Raw genomic sequence first — 23867 nt, forward strand, 5'->3', positions numbered from 1 at the left:
GATTGCTGGATCGTAGGATAATAGTATGTTTAGTTTCTCAAGAAACTGCCAAACTGTCTTTCAAAATGGTGGTACCATTTTTTATTCCTACCAGCAAAGAATGAGAGTTTCTGTTGCCCGACATCCTCACCAGCATATAGTGTTGTTAGTGTTTTGGATTTTGGGCGTTTTAATAGGTGTATAGAAGTATCTCGTTGTTTTAATTTGCATTTCCCTGATGGCACTTGATGTGGAGCATCTTTTAATATGTTTACTTGTCATCTGTATATCTTTAGTGAGGTGTCTGTTCAGATCTTCTGACCATTTTTAAAATAAGGTTTAAATAAGGTTTTGAAACAAAGTTTCTTATTCGCAGATTTAAGAGTTCTTTTTACACTTGGGTAACAGTTCTTTATCAGTTGTATCTTTTGCAAGTATTTTCTTCCAGTCTGTGGCTTGTCTTCTCCTTCTCTTGAGGAAGAAAAGCTTCTCTGATGGGAAATTGAACCCAGGCTGAAGCTCTGAAAGAATGAATCCTAACCACTAGACTAGGGACTTTTTAAAATCTTGCAATGTGAACTTTCAAAGATCAATTGAAGTAAATATTTGGTCTTTTATTTTGTTACAAAAATTAATATATGTTAATTGTTTCCAAGGAATCTAAAAAAATGGAAAAGATATTTCTTCCCTCTTTTGATCATTGGTTGAGGAGGAAACTATCTGATTCTTAAAAACTAGGAACAATTTTCAGAATAATTTAACCTTAGCTGAGCTTTGCTATAATTATTTTATAATATTTCTATCACAGTTATTAATTCCTTTAACATCATGTAACAAAGTCTTTTTGAAATATGTAAATTTGTTTTATTTAGTTCTTATGCCATAACTCTATTGATACATCAAATATTTGAACCTATTGTTTATAGGGAATCAACAACTCATCTTTGAAGGGAAAAAAATCAAAGAAAATTACTATAAAAATCCATGATCTTGTCAATTTTCCAGGCGTAAGTTTCACTAAGGGGCATACTTTTCTTTGCAGAAATGAAAAGGAATGCCTCCTATATCAAGTAATTCTTGCTTTAGCTATAGAATGAGTTTTCTTACATCATGTTATATTTATCTATTTGAAAAACAAATAGATTCATTTAAAATCATACAACTATTATAAATTAATTTACATATACTACTTTAATTATCTTTTAATATATTATCAGATGTTAATTTAGACCGTTGTCGTAAATCTCTTGGGCTTCCTCCATAGAAAATAATTTCCTGTGGATTTACATTAATTATTTCCCTCCAAATAACCAGGGTGAGATATCTGTGACAAAATGATCATCCAGAGAGAGTGTAAATTCATTGAGACCACTTTTAAAAGTATGAAAGTATTATAGCAGAGTGCTATTATCATTCAGCATGATTTGAATCATGTGTTCAAACCTGTATATCTAACTGCTTATAGAGTAAAACCTAACCATAAAATATGCCTTTAGCATTGATGGTTTACTATTTCTCAGTACTGATATTAGAACTAGATATCAAATAATAAGCAGTTCTGTTGCATTTGTGTAGAGAGAAATTCTGCTTTCATATGATTTTGTAAAAGTAGTAAAGTGTATAAAAGTGATGTTTAAGTGTTTTTAGGTCTAACATGTATTGGAAAAAATCTTTATTTTTTTCGTTTGTATAATGTTAGCGTGAATGAAATGTGGTTGGATTGGCAAATCTGTGTTACCACCGGAAGTGGAGTTTAAAAATATGTATCTTTAAAGCCAAATCATTCATACAGGAATGCTGATAGTCTTTATATTTCTTGAATAATTTTCCCTTCTCTAGTCAAATTTTAAATATCTTAATGGAGTGTTCTAATGTTTTGTAGCAAGTCAAATGGTTTTCTCCCTCATAATTTTTTTTTTTTTTTTGCTTAGCCATTTCATACGGAGTTAATTCTTTTAATCTTTCCTCATAAATCAATCTTTCTGGGTCATTAATCATCTGTACTGCCCTTTTAAAATCTTACTGTATATATCCCTTTTCCCAATACCTTGTAAACCTGATTTTCCCTCTGCACAAAATTTATTATACATTCTTAAGTAGGCTGAAGATATAAATTGCTTTTTGGAAGAATGGTGCTTTAACATTAAAATGTCTCTAAGAGTGGTGTTATCTAGATCTGTGTTGATCCTGCTATGGATCAAGGGACAACTTAAAGCCAGAAAAGATCTGAATAAGTCTTTTAAATTATTTTGTACTTCTAAAATATTGAGTTACATTTACTAGATGGCTCAAATAAAATTACAAGATTTATTGCCTATAAAACCTCAGCCCTATATTATTGTGTATTGTCCAGAAAAATTTCCTAAAGGAGAAAAATTCATATTTAAAGAAGTAGAATTTTTTTATTAGTGTAAATGCACACAAAATATTTCTAAGGAGTGTGTTCCCCAAGAATGTACCACAGTTAAGTAGAATTAGCATGTTGCTTCCAATTTATGTATGTGATGTTTTTAATTTCACACAATTCAAGATATGTTTTATCGTGAATGTGAAATTCATTGAGAATCAGCCTCTCTATATATAGATACTTAGATTGCATATGTGTGTGCTCACAAGCATTGGAAGCCAAACTGAAAACAGTGTGTCAGTGGATACATTGGCTCTTTTCCCTGACTCTGACTTCTCCTTTGTTGTGTGCTTTGTCTTAACTTTCCTGTTTCTGTAGATCAGGTCCCAGGTTCAAAATCTTAGCATCATCTTTTTTTTTTTTTAATTTCAGCTCATCATGGGGGTACATAAGTTCAGGTCATATACATTGTCCATGTCCCGCCCATCCCCCCGAGTCAGAGTGCCAAGCGCGTCCATTCTCATTCTGGCACTCATCATGATGGCACTCATCATGTAGTCATACCTCCATCCCCTTCCCCCCCACCTCCCTGGGTCTGCACCTTCAAGCATGACCATTACCCAGAGGGTGTGCAACGCACTCATCATGTAGGCATACACCCATCCCCTCCCCCCACCCCTCATCCCAGTCTGATATCCAATTGGTATCCTTCCCCGATGTACATTTAGGTGATGATGAGGGAAAGCAGTTTTCTGGTGAGTACATGTGATGCTTGTTTTTCCATTCTTTGGATACTTCACTTAGTATAATGGGTTCCAGCTCTCTCCAGGAGAACCAAAGAGATGTCGTATCATCGTTATTTCTTATAGCTGAGTAGTACTCCATGGTATACATATACCACAGTTTACTAATCCATTCGTGGATTGATGGGCACTTGGGTTGTTTCCACATCTTTGCAATTGTGAATTGTGCTGCCATAAACATTCGGGTACAGGTGTCTTTGTTAAAGAATGACTTTTGTTCTTCTGGGTATATGCCCAATAATGGGATTGCTGGATCAAATGGTAGGTCTACTTGAATCTGTTTAAGGTATCTCCATATTGCTTTCCATAGGGGTTGCACTAGTTTGCATTCCCACCAGCAGTGTATGAGTGTTCCTGACATCATCTTTGACTCCTCTTTCCTTCTCTACCCCACATATAAATTTTCAAATATGTCAGAACAATGTCTTCTTATACCTGCTATTTTCTTGTTATTTTAAACAATGTGTTTATAAATTCCTGGATCCTTCTAAAGTGTAAACTTCAGGGTAATAGGGATCTTATTTGTCTTGTTCACTCCTAAATGCCTGGAACCTAGAACAGCAAATGCTCAATAATATGTGTGTAATGAATTAATGAATGTCACTTGTCTTTGTCTTTCCTTTCCATTTGTAATAGTGCCACCCTGGTGCCCTTTACCTCTATCTAGATTATTTAAAATAAATGGCATGTCTTCAGCTTAAATTTCTCTCCTCAGTACTCTGTTCTAAAAGGAAGTTGGGGAGTGCAGGACGTAATGTGCAGTTTTAAACAGGGGTGGTCATGGAAAGCTTTGAAAGGGATGAGTTCTGATGACATCTGGGGGTGATCCCGTCTGGAAGCAGCAGCAGGTCATGCATTCTCAGATGCAGAAAGGTGCTGTATGATGTTTCACATGCTGTTGGGTGCACAGATGTGGTGGCAGGAGCCTCTCAAAGTTCTCTTTATGTTATTTCTATTATTTCACTGACTAGGAGCAAGAACATTAGCTGTGAATAAGGATGGAGAAGAGGTGTTGGAGGTTTGAGGAGAGAATAAAAGCTATGAAATAGTTAACTGTGTGAGTGGTAGATCTGTGTGAGGAGTAGAGAAGGATAGGGAAATTGGGTGCTTTGCTCCAGCTACATTCAGCTGCGCTTGAGTTAGGCAGCATTTGCAAAGTTCAGGACACAGAGAGAGGAACGAGTGCAAGGGAGAGATTATACAGACTGACCATGACTTTGAACTGTGCCAGGTAGGAAGTGCAGAAATAGGGAGTAAGGGGCAGTGAAGAGACTGTAAATCACTGGATATTTAGGATTTTTGTAGTGATGGTTTTAGGGTTAGAGTTTCAGAGGGATTGAGCTAGAAAGATAAGAAGTCTGGAAGTGGCAAAGAGGAGCAGGCATAAAAATGGGAGGTGACCTAACGGGTACAATGCACGCTATCTGAGGGATGGGGACATTCACAGCTTTGACTCAAAATAGTTTATATACAAAAGCAGTTTATATAACCAAAACATTTTTACCCCCATAATATTCTGATATTTTAAAAAAATCTTGATAAGTAAAGAAAAAAACACAAGGAGAGTGAGTAAATAATTATAGCATTTCTGGAAGATAGACTGTAGAGGTAAAAATGATTAAACTACAAATATGCCAATGGACAAAAGGGAACCCTATGTTAGGAGGAAGATTACTTCTCCCTTAATCGTCCTTCCTCTAGTGCAGCACTCAAGGGAGAGCCGAACTTAGGCCCACTGCTCCACCTACACTCACGTCCAGCCAACACCTCAGCCTCAGCACCATCAAGACTGATCTCATTCATCATGCCTTTTAGTCCCAGGTGTAGACAGTAGGCCGCCTCCCATTCTGCATTTTAATTGCCATATGGTTCTGCACATCCTCTTTTCTGAACACATCTCTGCCTCTTCATCAAATGCCAAAATGCTTGTACTCTGCCTCCGCCACTCACAGTGAGTCACCAGGAAAACCTCTTTCCCTACCCTTCCCCTGCCTCAGAATGTTTCTTCACCTTCTGTTCTAACAGAAACCTGACGTTTCCCTAAGGATGCTGTCTCCCCTGCAGAGTTAGTTTTTTTCTCTCCAAAACTCATTTTATAACATGGGGACAAGAGATAGAGTGTTTGCCTGCTCTTCCTTGCCATTTCCAAGTGCTTGTTCTACAACATTTGAATATCTACATAAATAGTGGGACCAGTACTTGGGCCTCTCAAGTTCCTTGACCTGTTCCCCTTCAGTGATCTTGACCAGCATCCTGGCCAGGCAGGTTTATTACAAATAAGAGCAGGTACTCTATTATTGCAACTTCACGTATCCTGCTCTAAGGCAACCACTTCTTATCTTTCTTGTTCTCAACTCTAGTAGAGGTATGTTATATTTTCCCACCATGGTTCCAAGATTCTGTATGTTTCTGTATCTGTATCTTCCTTTGCTCATGTGCATCTGAAAGCGGGTGTGTATATTTCTTTTGTTTTCATGGTTATCTTTATAATAATAACTGTGTATAGCATCTATAATCCTTTATTTTTATATAATAGCTATTAATTCCCTAATGTTACCAATAAAAATAATTAACATATGTTTCTTCTTTCCTTTCTACATCATCTGATTTTAGTCAATAATATCACTTCTCTTAGTGCTTACCTTTGTTCCCTTAAATGTAGTTACACGCTCCAGTGATGTCCTTTGACTCTCGGTGATAACAGACGAAGCAAAGAGCAAACTTCTTCTACCTCCCACCTTTTTTCTCATGTCTCTCCCAGTGTGTGTTAGTTGTATTATGTGCACAGGATACATATCATTTACATTCTATACTGACAACCTAAAACCAACACTAAATTATGAGTTCTTTAGTTCTCTATACGAATGCTCAACACAATCCTTTCAAAAAAATTTCCCCAGTCCTCTCTTAAGAGTTTCAAGTCTGTCTTCCAGGATTTTCCTCAAGAGTGGTTCATAACAACAATTTTCTTTCAATTTTTGAATTTCAAAAACTATTCATCTGTAGACTTTGTACTTGAAGGACAGTTTTCCTGGAAAGATACACTTTGGTTTACCTTTTCATAGGAATCTTATAGGTGTTTATCACATTGTCTTCTGCCATAAAATGTTGAACTGGAAACATATGAAGTCATCCTGACTCTTACAAATGACTTGATGTTTTTAATTAGCTATACAAGGACCTTTTATTTTTTAATTCTGATAAGTTCACTAACATGTCTTAGGGTGATTTTTTCTTTAATTTATCTTGGACCACAGAGATAAAATTTTCAGGAAAAGTTTTTAAAGTTCTATCTATTTCAAGTAAGTAGCTCTTGTATTTCAAAAAAGTTTTTTTTAGACATATTTTAAAATATTTGTGTTTTTTCCCCATTGTTTTGAATTTATTCTTTGGGAACTTCAATTATGATAAGATAGATCTCCTTTTCCAGACTTTATTTCTCTTTCCCATTACTCATTTTTCTCCCTTTAGTCACCTAGATTATCTTTGCATTTTTGCAATGTTCCTTTCCCTTTTTGCTTCTTCCAGTTCCATCTTCATATTTTGAGTTTTTCATTCCTACTTGTGTTCGGAGTTCTGCCACTTTATGCTTCATCTCCTGTTACATCACCATCTTTTCTCTGTCATTAGTTCATGAATTTTTACTTTTTGGCGTTCTTCCATAAAAGTGGTTGCTTCACCACTTTTAGGTGATAATGTTTAACCCTGTGTGGTATTTTTCATCAAATTGTAAGTTTTGCTGCCTTTTCTAATAGTATCTTTGTTTTCAGGCTGTGCTAGCTCCCATTTTACTACGTATCTATCACTAAATGAGTTGGTTTTTCTTAGACCCTAATTTGAAGTAGGTTTCTGGGTCTTCGGTCTAGGGTTCTTAATACAACTTCTTTCTTGCTGTCTGTTCTCAGAAAAACTGATGGTTGCAAATTTTACCTGTTTATTTATTTGGGGGGCCTTCCTCCTCTACTCTTCTGACCCCTAAATGAATATGAGAGGAATTTTGCTATGCTCACCATTTGCACCCATTTTTTGCAAACAAGAAACAAATTTTGCCCTTCATGGGATCTTCCTCACCAGAAATAATGTTTTTTTCTGGCATTTTCTAGAATCTCAGTGATCTCTGTCATTGTTCACCATCTTTCTTTATTTTAATCATTTTGAAAAATTTTATTCCGAAGTTTTATAGGGGTACAAATGTTTTTGGTTACAAGGAATTGTTTTTGTAATGCATGAGTCAGGGTTATAAGTGTGCCTGTCACCCAGGTAGTGTTCATTGTACCTGTTAGGTAGGTCTTCGCCCCTCTCCTCCTTCCCCTCCACCACCCGATTGGATTGATTTCCATTGAGTTACACTTTCCTCTGTGCACATGTGTGCTCATCAGTTAGCTCCAGTTTAATAGTGAGTGCTTGTGGTGTTTATTTTTCCGTTCTTTAAATACTTCACTTAGGATCACGGGCTGGAGTTGGGAAATGTTTGTATGGGAATGAGCAAGATGAAAACTGAGGGGCTGAAGCCCCCTGGGGAGGACAAGGGCACACAGTGTTTGGAGAAGCGCTATGGCAACTGCTGTCCCTGCTCACCTTGGGTGTGCGGTGTTGGGAAGCAGCCCTGAGGGCACTGGCAGCCTGGTGCTTCGACCTTGAGCACCTCCCAGTTCACTACAACAGCAGCTTCTGAGGGTCTCTCAAGCAGCTTGGGAGCCCACTGACTGCTGGACATGTGGGGGAGGGAGAAGGAAACCGCTCCACCTACCCTTCTCTCTGGACTCCCAGCCTCTTGGGTTGATCTCTGCCAATGTCTTGTTCCTTCTTGTTCTGCTCCACAACCTCTTCTCATAGAATCAGTGGTAGGTCCTGGCACATCTCCCTTGGAATTAAACCTGATCTATGTTTGTTTGTTTTTTCTTTTTCATCTAAAACTTTTCCTTCTTTCTGAGACAGTCTGGCAGCTGGTGTGTCTGGTCTGCCCTCATGGCGCTCCTCGTGGTCAGTTCTACATTAACTTATGAAATTGAACAATTGGTAGGTATCAAAGAACTAAAGGAGATTGGGAGGAGGGCATTTTCTTAACATCACCTCTATTTATTTTTTGAAGTTAATGCTTCTTGTCTGTGGCTGTTCATATGTCATTGTATTTTTAAAACACAAAGATACGTATTTCAAAGGAAAGACATATGAGGAAGCCCCTCCTTGACTCATGTAGTGTGTGTGTGTGTGTATGTGTGTGTGTGTGTGCACATGCACACACAAATGCCTTATACAAGTGTATGGAATGCTTGTATAAAATTCTAATATCTAACATTTCAATCATGCTTATAAATTCTTTTCAAATCATGTAATCATATGCATACATCCACAATAAACCATGGTCATGCAAGAAGAAAAACTTCTGAATATAAGGAAAACTATTGAGAAAGCTTCTGGTTTGGTAAATTGTGTCTGGTTGGAATTGGTTAGACAAATGGACAATTCAGGCTTTTTGTGAATGGCAAATCGGTTCAATTTAATCTCTCTGTGGACTAGTTGACTTGATGTTGGTCGCAAGCTAACATAGCTTCAGCCAGCTTTCACAAATGAAGATCTCGGCTCAGGAAAAAAATGCACATTTACTAAAAAATACAAATAAAAAGTCAATGAAAATAAAAACACTTTGTATCTGAATAGCAAAGGATGCATTACTATCTTTATCTGGGGTAGATAACATGCCATTTAGGCATGTTTCCTTCTTCTCCTTCCATATTCTTAACATTTCTTTCTGGATTGAATGGACCATGGTGGAAGCTATGGTAGAATAAAACCTAGACTGATAGGACTCAAATCTAGTGTTTCTTATTATAATATCTTCCCTTTAAGGTGTAATATGTGTGGCTTTTATGTGTGATATATATTTTTGTACATTTCTTTCTTTCTTTATCTGATCATTAGAGCCTAAATTATAATTAGGGTACTTAACATCTCTGTAAATTGTTGTATCACCTTTCAAAGTACTTTATTTTAGAGGAAGCCAGTAGATTGATGGGAAAGTAGAACTCTTTTTTTACCAATATAAATACCTTTTATTGTAGACAGTTCTAAAAATTGTTTTCTATTAAATAGCTAGTTCTTTCTGGAGAATATCAGTTTGCATCATTAGACACAGGGATTTTCAAATTTTCTATTAAAATATTCATGATATGTAAGGTGGCAATGGTAATAGTTTCTTGACATATACAAAAATAACATTTTTACTCCAGTTATTCAGTAAGAAATAACTCTATTGCAAGACACAGAAGGTATATGTTTAGATACAAACTGTTTACCATCTTTCAACATTAAAAGTGTTAGAAGAATAGAATATATTTTAGACTCTTGCCCATTTATGTTCTCTTTCACATTTAGCTCTCTCATTTCTTTGGCCTTAGTGTTAGGTGTGACAGTGTATTAGCCAAGCAGTCTTTGTCATTCAGACATTTTATCAGTTCTACAAGACAGATGCTAAATAGCAGAGTCTAAACTGAAGTCTCTAGTGACTCTCAGAGACAAGTTGATAGCAAGAACCACACTTGGGCACTTAAATATGTGGCCTTTTTCTATATTTAACTACAAGAAGAGGGTAGCTTTTAAGTAAAGTTTTTTAGCCTTTAACTGTCAAGGTTTTTAATTTTTTTTTTATTATTGCATCTCATTTTGTTAGGAAAGGCTATCAATCTTTTCTTTTTCTCCTAAAATGGAGAATTTAAAGGACCACTGCTACCTATTATTTTAAGCAAAAATAATTTAAAAGAAACGATTTTAGACTATAGAGACAATATTTTGAAAGAAAATCTTACTTCCAAGTGTGTCCCAGTTAGTTATAAATTTAAAGTGAAATATTCCAAATTTACTTAGTAATCTTTGAGACTTCCTTATATGAAAGGTATCACAGAAGCATTTTTTAAATCAAGTGGATGTTATTGGATCCTAGCCTGAAAGAAGTCTAATATCTATGAAAAACAGGTAGTTATAAGCCGTGAAATGTAAGCTGAGATATATTTCCATTGCTCATTTGGATTTCAGTTTATCAAGAGCAAAACAAGGACTTTATGTGCTCTTTCTTTGAAGTTCGTCTTAGCTCTCAAATTGTGTGAATCCGCAGATGATATTTTATGTCCTTGATATTTGTTGAATTAATAAATACACGTTAGGTTACAGAGGTGTGGAAGGAATCTTAGAGGTCAGTTAGTAGAATTATTTAATCTGATGCGTGAGGAAGCCAAGGCTGTGAGGGTCCAGCCACCTGCGCATGCTGCTCATCCACCCCACGCTTTGCTGTCTGCTGGAGTGTGTGGAGCTTCATGAGCTCCCATGAATCCTTCTAGACACAAAGCAGGGTAGAATGTATTGTCAAGCAGAAAAGCTACATCTCGGGCCAAAGTGTTCTAAATTTTTTAATTAAAATATTTGTCATTTCCTCACATTACTATCTTAAACTGAACACTACATCTTTCTCATTCTACCTGTCTGCAAAACTGCATTGTAAGTTGTTTTTCTGTAATCATCATGTGACAATGGTAATTCAAGTGTAACTTGTTATAATATTTACAAAATTAATTTTTCTTTTTTATTTATGTTAATCATATTTAAACTAGTCTCTGTAAGTGCCTTAAATAATTTCATTTAAGCATCACAGAAGCCTTATATTTTGAGCCAAATTTTTTCCGTTTGTACAAATGAATTTCAAAATAGGAAACATGGATTTTATTGTGTGAGATTTCACATAGAAGAGAAAAATATATTGATCTCATCATAGTGAACTTTTGATTATAAAATTGCAATAATTGACAATTCTGTAAATCTAAGAAATATACAGAAAATTCGAACAAATTAATTCTGATTTAACTAACTCCAAAGGTTATAAATGGACAAATACAGGGAATAGCAAACATAATCTTCTGATAATTATTTCTAATTAAAATTGTACACAATTCAGGTTTATAGGAAATTACAATATAGTTTTGTCTAGTTCTACTGAAAAGTAGAGGCACTTTGTAAAGGCTAAGTAACATTTCCTAATGAAAAAGAGCTATGCCTTCAAACCCAACAGGTTTATCTTCTGAGTGTGCAGAATTCTACATATCTTTTTGTTGCACTTATTATATTCCTATTTCTATTGTGGATTCTGGAGGATATTTTTATCTCTTCTGCATGATATATATCTTGAGGATAATGTATTTGACTTGTCTTTTTATCTCCAATAATATCAAGCCTAGTAACTTGTGAATATTAGGTATTCAATACATTTCAGTGAATGAATGGTGTAGGTAAAATCTATTTGACAGCTAATTTAGTAACTCCATTTCTAATAAATAGTTTAGTTTATGTGACCATAGGTCCCTGAATACAGATTTATGAGTTCCTAACACTGAAAAACCTATTCTATACGTCACAAGTTCCTCTGACCATTTTAGATAAGTGTATTGCTTATGCACATATCTTCTAAAATCCATTCTGATTCTATAAGTGATTATATAATTTATGAATTCCAGTGTTATAGTCTGTTAGTTTTCTTCTCTTTCCCCATTTCCAATTACCATTAACTTTGCCCTACTTCAAAAATCACACCTTGCTAGCCACTCAGATTTGGACATCCCATAGGATAGAATGGCTACTATAAAATATATGATTCTACATTTATATTTCTCATTCATTCCTTAATGCACTGCACTCTGACTTCTATCCCATTGTGCCAATATTGCTTTTTCATTTTCAGATGGATACTTTTAGTCCTCTTCTTAATAATCTCCCTATATCATTAAAAAACAAAAATAAAAAACTTGCCTCTCTTATTTACTGATTCCTATGATATCATCCCTTTCCCATATTCTTGCTGACATTCTGACTATTCTTCCTATTTTCCTGTGGAATGCACTTATCATTAAATATTCGTAATGTCTTGGGTTCTCAGCATTTTTCTTGAAATATACTCTCCCTTTGGGAAAAGTTGTCAATTTCCACAGATTGAACCTACCCCTTGATCACAGCCAAACTTTATCTATAGCTTACACCTCACTAATGATCTCTATACAGATTGTCCGATTGGCCAATGGCTACTCTAGTTGTTTACCCCACAGGTATTGCAAGATTATTGTGAAGAAGGATCTAATCCCACTCCAGGGTAGGTATGTGGTTTGTTAGCAAAGATTTGTCCTGAGTCTTGAAGGTGATTAGTAGTAGTTATTCAGAAGAAAAGGAAAGAGGAGAGAAAGGAGTGAGGACATGAAAGAGAATTACAGGCTGATGGAACAGCAAAATCATGGAGACCAAAGAGGCACAGCATATATTTGAGACTCTCAGCATCTTGGTATGACTAATGCTTAGGATGCCTTTGTAGGAATGACTAGAGAGATTGACAGTCAGCTTGCAAATGCCTTTGTGTAGCGTGTCAATGGAAATCATTTATGGGTTTTAAGCAGATGAGAGATATGATTTAATTAGTCTATTAGAATATTCACTGCAGCACACAGAGAAATGATCTAGGAATGGCAAAGCTGGAGGCAAAAAGAGCAAATAAGGAAAAGACAGAGACTTTCCTACAAAAAATGTAAAACCTTTAAATGCTAAATAAATAAAATGGAAAACAAAGATTATAAGGAGATATTTTCAGTAAATACAATACTGAATATCTTTCAATACAAAGAGCTCATACAAATTGACATTAGCATGGAAAAGACATGAACATACATTCACAAGTGTGGATATATAACATATATACTAAAATGAGGAAATGTTTATCCTCATTTGTTAAACATAGTAATCTAAAGGGGACAATAGGAAGACCTGATCCGCTTTTTAATTAGCAAATAATTTTATCAAAAATCATAAAATACATATAAATTTTACCTATATTATCTTATATGGGGAACTGTGAAGGAAATAATATAAAATATGTCATATGCCTGAAATGTTCATGTAACATAATTAAAATAGGCAAAAAATAGATATAAACTCCAAATATAATTACAAATAATTGGTGGAATTATTGCATAGCCACGAAAAATAAAATTTTGATATTAGTAGCAACATCAAGACATATTACTGTAAGTAAAAAAGTACACCAAATGGAAATGACATAAAAATGTAAAAATATTATATTTGCAGTATGATGTTTTTGAAAAGTTTAGAATGGAAAATGCAAAGTTATTAATAAGTGGTAGAATTATAAATGATTTAATAAGATTTTCCTGCAAGCATTCTGTAGTTTCTTCTCATTATTTACATAATTTAAACAAATAGACTATTTGTGACTTTGCAGTCTTGAAATCTGAGTTCCGTCTCTGCCTCTAGTTTTCCTCTTTCAATCAGTCATGTGCCCTAGATAATTCTCCTTTAGATTTTTGCCTAAATCTAACCATCTAGTACAGTTACTGAGGACATGTCCTCCAGAGACAAAGAGATGGGGGTTTAAATCTCTCTTCTACTATTTACTAACACTGTGATCTCCAGCAGATTATTTAACCTCTTTTATTTCCTTTTTGGTAAAATAATTTTATATGGTTCTGTTGAGAATTGATAGCAATAATGTTAGTGAAACAATGAACACAGTATTAGGGAATTGTTGTTATTCTTGATGCTGGCCTAATTTAAGGCCTTTGTCAGCTCATGCTTGGACCACTGCAGTGAAGTCTAGACTGTTCATCTTGACTCTACATTCTCCTGACTCCAGGCTATCCTGTTAAAGCTTGACCGAATAATGTCCCTAAAATGGTGACCCAGATCACTTCAAGTTTTCCCTGCCATCCACAGTCACCTGTAGTGTCTGATTTTTAAAGACTCCATAGTATGTCTAGCTATATACTGAATATTTATTGAGATACAGTCATGCATTGCTTTACAATAGGGAGACATTCTGAGAAACGTGTTGTTAGGGAATTTCATCACTGTATGAACATCAGAGAATATTTACACAATCCTAGATGGTATAGCCTACGACACATCGAGGCTAGATAGTATAGCCTATTGCTCCTGGGCTTCAAACATGTATCACATGTTCCTGTACTGAATACTGTAGGTAGTTGTAACACAATGGTAAGTATTTATATATCTAAACATATAAAAGATGTAGTAAAAATATGGTATTATAATCTTATGGAACCACTGAGTATATGCAGTCTGTGGTTGACTTAAACATCATTATGCATTGCATGACTGTATACACAGGCATACCTTGGAGATACTACAGGTTTGGTTCCAAACTATCTCAATGAAGTAAATATTGCAACAAACAGAGTCATGTGTATTTTTTGTTTTCTGAGTGCATATAAAAGGTATGTTTACATTGTACTATAATAAGTGTGCAATGGAATTACACCAAAAGAAAACAATGTACATACTTGAATTTAAAAATACATTATTGTTAAAAAGTGCTAATGATTATCTGAGCCTTCAGTGACTCATAATCTTTTTATTGATAGAGGGTCTTGCCTCAGCTTTGATGGCTGTTGAATGATCACAGTGGTGGTTGCTGGAGATTTGGGTGGCAGAGGTAATTTCTTAAAATAAAACAACAATGAAATTCGCCTCATTGTTGGACTCTTTTCATAAAAGATTCCTCTGTAGCATGTGATCCTCTTTGATAGCATTTTGTATGTAGTAGAACTTCCTTCAAACCTTTTTATTCTCAAATCTTGCTGCTGCTTTATCACCTAAGTTTATGTTTTGTTGTCGTTATCTTTTCTTGTCATTTCAGCAGTGTCCACAGCATCTTCACCAAGAGTAGATTCCATCTCAAGAAATACGTTATTTGCTCATTCATAAGAAACAGTTCCTCATCAATTAAAGTTTTATCATGAGATTATAGCAATTCAGTCACATCTTCAGGCTCTACTTCTACTTCTAGTTCTTTTGCTATTTCCACAAAATCTGCAGTTACTTCCTCCACTGAAGTCTTGAGCCCTTCAAAGTCATCCATGAAGATTGGAATCAACTTCTTTTAAACTCTGGTTAATGTTGATATTTTGATCTTCTCTCATGAGGTCACAAATGTTTTTAATGGCATCTAGAATGGAGAATTTGTTCCAGAAGGTTTCAATTTACTTTGCCCAGATCTATTAGAGGAATCACTATCTATGGCAGCTATAGCCTTACAAAATGTATTTCTTAAATAATGAGACTTGGAAGTTGAAATTACTGCTCAGTCTGTGGGCTTCAGAATGGATGTTGTATTAGCAGCCGTGAAAATAACATTCATCTCCCTGTACATCTCCATCAGAGCTCTTGGGTGACCAGATGCATTCCCAATGAGCAGAAATATTTTGAAAGAAATCATCTCCTGAGCAGTAGGTCTCACTAGTGGGTTTAAAATACTCAGTAAACCATACTGTAAACAGATATGCTGTCATCTAGGCTTTGTTGTTTCATTTATAGAGCACAGGCAGAGTAGATTTTGCATAATTCTTAAAGGCCGTAGAATTTCCAGAATTGTAAATGAGCGTTGGCTTCAATTTAAAATGACCAGCTGCATTAGCCCCTAACAAGAGTCAGCCTGTGTTTTGAAGCTTTAAAGCCAGACATTGACTTCTCCTCTCTAGCTAGGAAAGCCCAGTATCTTCTTCCGATAGAAAGCTATTTAGTCTACATTGAAAATCTGTTGTTTAATATAGTCACCTTCATCAATGACTTTAGCTAGATCTTCTGGATAACTTGCTGCAGCTTCTACATCAGCACCTGTTGCTTTTACCTTGCACTGTTATGTTCTAGAGATGGCTTCTTTCCTTAAACCTCACAAACCAACCTGTACTATTAATAGCTTCAAACTTTTCTTCTGCAGTTGTCTCACCTCTCTCAGCCTTTATAGAATTGAAAAGAGTTAGGACCTTGCTTTGGATTAGGTTTTGACTTAAGGGAATGTTGTGGCTGGTTTGATCTTTTACCCAGACTACTAAAACTTTCTCCATATCAGCAATAAGGCTGTTTCACTTTCTTATTATTCATGTATTCACTGGAACAGGACTTTTAATTTCCTTCAAGGACTTTGCCTTTGTATTCACAACTTGGCTAACTGTTTGGCACAAGAGGCCCAGCTTTTAGTCTGTCTTGGCTTTCGTCTTGCCTTCCTCACTAAGCTTAATCATTTCTAGCTTTTGATTTAAAGTGAGAGACGTGTCTCTTCCTTTCACTTGAACACTTAGATGCCATTACTGTAGGGTTATTAAGTGGCCTAATAGCAATATTGTGTCTCAGGGAATAGGGAGACCCAAGGACAGGGAGAGAGACAGGAGAAAGGCCAGTCAAGAAAAAGTCTAAATACACAACATGTATCAATTAAGTTCTCCAACTTACATGGGTGTGGTTTGTGGCACCCCAAAACAATTGCACTAGTAACATCAGAGATCACTGATCACAGATCACCATAACAGATATAAGAATGATAAAAAGTTTTGAAATATTGTGATGATTACCAAACGTGACACAGAGACATGAAGTGAGCGCATGCCATTGGAAAAATGTCTCTGATAGACTTGCTTGACTCAGGGTTGCCACAGACCTTCAATTTGTAAGAATAATGTGATATCTGCAAAACACAGTAAAGTCAAGCACTATAGAAAGAGGTATGCATATATATGTTTTTAATAAATGAATCTCATGTTTTTCTGGCTATTGCTATCATAATATATTGTTATATTATTAAATTTTTATATTGTTAAAATGTATTATAATTCCTTTACCTGGTAGTGGGAGCTCACTTTTGTTATTGTTGAGATGCTCTATTTTCTATTACATTAAAATTTGCTTAATATAGTAATTTTGTAAGCATTTTCCTGGTCATTTGATGACCTTGGGTATTGCAAAATTTCTGATGTGTAAAAGTAATTACAATTGGCAAATGAGATAGACACTGAATTAAAATACTTCCTACTCAGAAGCCTGGGCTGATGGCAATGAATTTACCAGTCCTGCAACTAACATTCCAGTGTCTGAATAACTTAGAGACAGTACAAGTCTTCCCCACCAGCTACATAATAACAGTGCTTTCTTGAATCAAAATTTCAGGTTGAAGTTGATGAAAATAAGAAATTATTATCATTGTATCTTATTATTCCAATATGGTGAGTTGGCTAAATGGAACAATTAAAATAACACAATTTCCTGCTTGATGTAAAAGTCTTTTTTTAGCAGCTCTAGTTTATGCTAAAGAATAAAAATAATGAAAAGGAAATTTTCAAATGATATGATGAAGACTTTTAGAGAGCCTTAAATTCCTTCCTACTTATTTTGAGTTTTGTGACCATATGACAAACACTGTGATCTAACTCCTAAATCCATTACACCACATTCAGTAAATGTAGGCATATAAAGTACTGTGTCATCTGTAGTCATTTCAAACTGCATTCAATATCTTGGTTCCCAAGTGCATTTGATTTTATTAAAAGCATTCTGCTGCAACATCCATTCTTCCTAATTGGTTTACAGATCGCCCCCACCATTCAGGCAAATCTTAATTGCATTTCCCCACAAATCTAGTTTGATTTATGGTTCCTTATTTGCTTTATATTATTTATAATAAATCAGGGTGAAATTCTTAAGACATGAACTAAAATTTATAATGTTCTCTCGTCTGCAAATGTGGAACTAACCTAAGGATTTTTAACAGTATTTTTGCTTGTTTTAGAAGTTTTTTAGTCAAGCTATAACTATCTGTGAGGTTTCCAATAATGATATCTTTATTACCGTTCCAGAGTTAATTATATTTCACTTGATTTTTCATGTGCAGATTTTTGGAATTATTTGGAATGAATTATGTATAGACTATAAAAATGTTATATCCTTCTAAAAAACCTAGGTGGATACATGTGTATTTGGAACAGAAAAAGTATTATCTAAGGACAAAACATCTACATAAAATTAGGTAGTGCCATGATGGACTGAGAATTCTAATTGGTTTTACAAATTACAACTTTTGAGCTGAAAGAGTAAATTTAGAATGGATCTATAGCAGAATCTAAAAAATATAAAGTGTGTAAAAATAAGTAAATAGCAGAAATATAAAGACAGAGGATAACAGAGACTCAAGAAAAAAAAAAGTCCTCACTGCTGAATGATAACATATTACTGTGGCTGATTTGTAAAGTCCTCTCCTAAATAAAGACTTTCTATGGAACTATAGGGATGGAATAACTTCTGTACGGGTACACGAACATTTGTTAAAAGAAAGAAGTTTAAGTTCTCTATATCAATTTATAAGAAGTTTTCTAGACTTTCTTAGAAATGTGTTCATTCCTTCAAAAGTTTGAACATAAAAGAATTTAAAGTTCAGAATCAGAAACATTGGGATATATTCAGTAGAAGAGACCAAACGAAAAGAGAAATTGATTTTTAAAGAAATGGAAAGAAAAAGGGGGAAAGACTGATAATCTCAAGCAAACTTCAGGCCAATTAAATAAGCGGGAGGCTTATTATCAACAGCAAAAATGATTACTTGACTTCTATTAATAGAAAAACCTGAAAAGGATGGTTAGCAGATGATGAACAAACAAAATATCTAAATAACGGTTGTGTTTGAGATTTTAAAATGGAGGATTGCGAATTTCATCTCCACTGGAACAGGGAGGCGGGTTAAAAACGCCTGCAGAGACCACATGGGGAGCCTGGACTTCCACTCCACCCCGCAGTAATGAGACTGTCTCCCTTCCCAGGGCAGTGGGGTCAGAGGCCACCTAGTGGAGAGTCGGGAATATCACCACTGCCCAGTGCTAATGAGGCCACCCCTTCTGTGACGTCAGTGTAGGTAATCTGGGTGACAGTAATGAGGCACTCCTACCCCTCCCAGCCAGGGGGTGTCAGTTCTGGTACCCCACCATCACTCAGTCAATGAATGAGTCATTCCCTCCTTTGGTGTCACTAGAGGCCATGCAAGGTACTGAGACTTCTACCCCAACTTGGCAGTACTGAGGTAGCACCTTTCCCTAAATCCCTGCCAGAGAGATGTCAGAATAAACAAGCTAAAACAGAAGGTTTAAGATCCAGAGTCTCATAATATAATATACCAAATGTCCAGGTTTGAATAGAAAATTAGTAATCCCACCAAGAATCAGGAAGATCTCAAAGTGAATGAAGAAAAGGCAATAGTTGCCAACACCAATATGATAGAAATGTTAGAAATGTTTGGAAAAGAATTTTAAAATAGCCATTGCCAAAAAATGCTTCAATTAATAACTGTGAACATACTTGAAATAATGAAAAAATGGGAAGTCTCAGCATAGAAGTAGAAGATGTAAAGAAGAGCCAAATGGAAATTTTAGAACTGAAAAGTACAGTAACTGAAATTAAATAAAAGAATGTTTGGGCACAACAGATTGGAGGGGCCAGAAGGAAGAATCCACAGCCTGGAAGACAGAACAGTTGAAATTACTCAAACTGAACAGCGGAGAAAATAGACTAAAAGGAAAAAAGAAGAACCTCAAGGACCTGTGGTACTATAACAAAAGATCTAACATTAACATCATGGGAGTCCAGAAGGAGAGCAAAAAGATGCCAAGCCTAAAAATGTACTCAAAGAAATAGTGGCTGAAAACTTCCAAAATTTTATCAAGAGACATAAATGTACAGATTCGCCAAGATGAGCAAAGTTCAAACAGGAATAACCCAGAGAAATGCATGCCAAGGCTCATCATAATTCAACTTCTGAAAACTGAAGACAAGGGAAAAATCTTGACGTACTAAGAAAAAAGTGACACCTCATCTATAAGGGAAAAACAATTCTAAGGGCAGTGGATTTCTCATCAGAAGGCATAGAGGCTGGTGGGAAGTGGCACAATATTTTTCAAGTGCTAAAGGAAAAGAACTGTGAACTCCAGATCCTATTTCCAGCTAAAATACAGGTTCAGGAGGAGGAAATCAAGACATTCTCAGATAAAGGAAAGCTAAGAGAATTTGTCCCCAGCAGACCTACTCTAAACAAATGCCTAAAGAAGTTCTCTTAACAGAACAGTGCAAAAAAATAAGGAAGGTTGGAACATCAGGAATAAAAACCATGAGAAAATATGAGTAAATACAAAAGACTCTCCTTTTTCTTCTAGAGTTTTCTAAATCTATTTGACAATTGAAGTAAAGTTATAAAAGTTGCTGATACGATTCTAAATGTATGTAGAAGACATATTTCAAACTAAATTATATTCTAAATAGGGGAGGGTAATGGGATATATAGATAGGTAAAATTTCTACATTTCATTTGAACTGATAAAGTAACAATACCAATAGGTGTGGTAAGGCTTACTTAAGCCTTAATATATTACATTGAATGTAAATGTCTCAATTAAAAGACAGAGATTAGTAGAGTGGATTATAAAACCATGAACCAATGATATGCTGTCTACAAAAAAACTCATTTCATATGTGATATAGGTAGGTTGGAAGTAAAGGGAAATGGAAAATGATATATGAAGCACACACTAGTCAAAAGAAAGTTGGCTGAGTTCTGTGTTTCACTATAATCCCAGTGAGTCAAGAGGCTGAGGTGAGAGGACTGCTTGAGGCCAGGAGTTCAAGACCAGCCTGGGCAACATAGCAAGACCCTGTCTCTACAATTTTTTTTTTTAATTAGCTGGACATAGTGGTGTGTGCCTGTAGTCCCAGCTACTTGGGGAGGTTGAGGCAGGAAGACCCTTTGAGTCTAGGAGTTCAAGGTTACAGTGGGCTATGATTGCACCACTGCACTCTACCCTGGGTGACAGAGTAAGACCCTGTCTCTAAAAAAAAAAAAAAAAAGAAGAAAGAAAGAGATTTGGGAAGCTAGGTACACAATGACATGTGCCTGTAGTCCCAACTACTCAGTCTGGAAGCTGAGGCAGGAGGATTGTTTGAGCTGAGGAGTTTGAGACTAGACTGGGCAACAAACGTAATGAAACCTGTCTCAAATACACAGAAGTTGGAGTAGCTATAATAATATCATATAAAGTAAACTTTAGAGAAAAAATTACCAGAGACAAAGAAGGACACTGCATAATGAAAAAAGGGTCAATCTAGCAAGAAAACTTTGGATTTTTATTCCTAAGTGAGTATGCACCAAAATACAGTGGCCAAATATGTGACAAAAACACTGATAGAACTGAAAGGAGAAGTAGACAAATGCACAGTTATAGCTGTGTTCTTAAACACTCCTTTCTCAACAACTTATAGAAAAACCCCCATCAGAAATCAGCAAGGATGTAGAAGAACCCAACGACATCATCAAGGAACAGGATCTAATAAAATATATGGAACATTCTACCCAGCAACAGCTGAATGCATATTTGTTTCAAGTGGCCATGGAACACATACCAAGATAGAATATGTCCTGAGCAATAAAACAAACTTCAAATTAAAAAAGCTGAAATTGTACAGATACTTCTAAATAATCCATGGGTCACAAGGGAAATTAAAAAATACATTGGACTGAAGGAAAATGAAATGCTACATGTCAAAGTTTTGGGGCATAGTCAACACAGTGCTCAGAGGGAAATTCGTAGCACTAAATGTATGTATTAGAAAAGAGGAACAGTCTCATCAATAATCTAGGCTCCCATTTTTAAAAACTAGAAATAGAAGAGCAAAATAAAAGCAATTCAAGTAAAAGAAAGGAAATAGTAAAGATAATAGCATAAATGAATAATATTGAAAACAAAAATAATAGAGAAAACAATAAGACAAAGAATGGGTCTCTGTAGAGACAAATAAAATTGACCAAATTCTAGCAAGATTGACAAAGAAAAAAGGAAAGACACAAATTACCAAATATCAGATATGAATAATGAATATCCTACACATCTGGAAGACATCAAAAGAATAATAAGGGAAAACTACAAACCAACTCTACACCCCAAAATTTGATGACTCAGATGAAATGTATCAGCTCCTCAGAAAATACAAACTATCAGAAGTCATCCAATAGGAAAGAGATAATTTAAAAGGCTCTACAACTGTTAAGGAAATTTAATTTCTCATTACAAAATTCCATGTCAAAAGATGTCAGAAGAAAAAATTCACGTGAGCATATTAATCAATGCAGAAAAAAATTGACAAAATTGAATATTCACTTATAATTAAAAACTCTCAGAAAAATAGGAATAGAGGTTGAAACTTCCTCAGCTTGATGTAAGAGTCACAGCTTTATTCATAAGAGCCCAAACCAGGAAACAATCCAGATGACCTGTAATGGTGAATGGTTAAACAAACTGTGGTACATCCCCACCACACAATACTATTCAGCAGTAAAAAGCAATGAATTATTGATACAGGTTGAATATCCCTTGTCTGAAATCTCCAATGAGCATTTCCAATGAGCGTCACATTGGCATTCAAAAGGTTTTGAAGCATTTCAGATTTTGGATTTTCAGATTAGAGATACTCAACCTATGTACACAACAACTTATATGAATCTGCAGAGATTTATGTTGAGTGAAAAAAGCCAATTCCAAAGGGTTACATGCTGTATGATTCCTGAAATAACTAAATTACAGAAATGAAGAAGAGATAGTTGTTGCCAGGGGGCAAAGGGTGGAGGGAAGAAAGAGTGTGACTATACAAGGGCAAACTGAGGGAACTTTGTGGTGATAGATATGTTCTGTGTAGTCTGTAGCAATATCAAGAACCTGGTTGTGATATAGTTGCAATGTATCACCACTGGGGAAACTGCACAAAAGGTTCATCGGTTGTCTGTGCAGTTTCTTCAGCTGCATGTAGATCTACAATTAATCAAAGTTAAATAAGAAAAACAAAATAAATGAGGCTTTTACTAACAAGTAATCAGTATTACATAGTAACAATACACATGTGCATGCACATACACTGTACACATGCACTATCACATGTAATTTTCTATAATATGTATTCATGCATTCATGCTGGTTTAACTTGGTCATGTTTTCCTCCATAGATATGGTCTATCACTCTTTTAAGGGTGTTAATTAAGATGGTGCCATATTGATATATGGTAACTTTTTTTTAAAGTACCTTCTTGGCAAAATAAAAATTTGTCAATCTTTTATCAGTTACCAAAAAGGAGAGTCAAGATTTATTCCTCCATGAATTACAAAAGTCCACGAATGGCCCCTCTACAGTTTCCATTAAGCAATATAGTTACAAATGTTCTCCGTTGTATGTAGCTTCCAGCTTAGAGAGCTACACAAAGTAGTTGTCAAATATATGTGGTTATTCAACAATTGAATGAATTTGGCTGAAAATGGTGTCTCATAATTCTAATGCTAGAACAAATTTCAAATATTCAATGAGTAAGAGGAAATCTTGCTTCCCATTGGTGATACCCAGTGTCGCCTCAGTCAGAATTATACTTATGTAATCGTATACTGGGAATAATGTGCTGTGTAGTAGAGTGAATTCTAAACTCTGATAAATGCCTTTGTGTTACTTCACTCTTCAACTTCACCTTAGCATTTAATCATGTTAATAAGACATTTTTTAATAACTCACTCAATTTCAAATATTACCCTTTACATATGAATTAGATATAATGTATTTTTCATATCTAATATATTTATTTTATTTATTATATATTTTAGATAGATTTTAATATATTTATAAAATTAAAGTATTAATAAGCATATTAAAATTATATAAAATAACGTAAATATTAAGTTAAATTGTTATCTTGTCCATATTAAATATTAGCAAAATAATCATGATTTTATTAAACTAATGTACTAAATGACTAGCATTTACTTATTTTTTTTTTACAAACATGGAAAGATAATCATGTTTAGAGCATATGTAAAGAACAATACAGTAGTCCC

General features: G+C 35.0%; 1 protein-coding gene across 2 annotated transcripts in view; it reads left to right on the top strand.

Moving 5' to 3' along the window:
• Nucleotides 1–23867, top strand: part of PACRG (parkin coregulated) — a 443717-nt gene that overhangs the window by 42313 nt on the left and 377537 nt on the right. The gene's annotated exons all lie outside the window — the stretch shown is intronic.

Source organism: Lemur catta, chromosome 2 (assembly GCF_020740605.2).
Source record: "Lemur catta isolate mLemCat1 chromosome 2, mLemCat1.pri, whole genome shotgun sequence".
Classification (NCBI taxonomy): Eukaryota; Metazoa; Chordata; class Mammalia; order Primates; family Lemuridae; genus Lemur; species Lemur catta.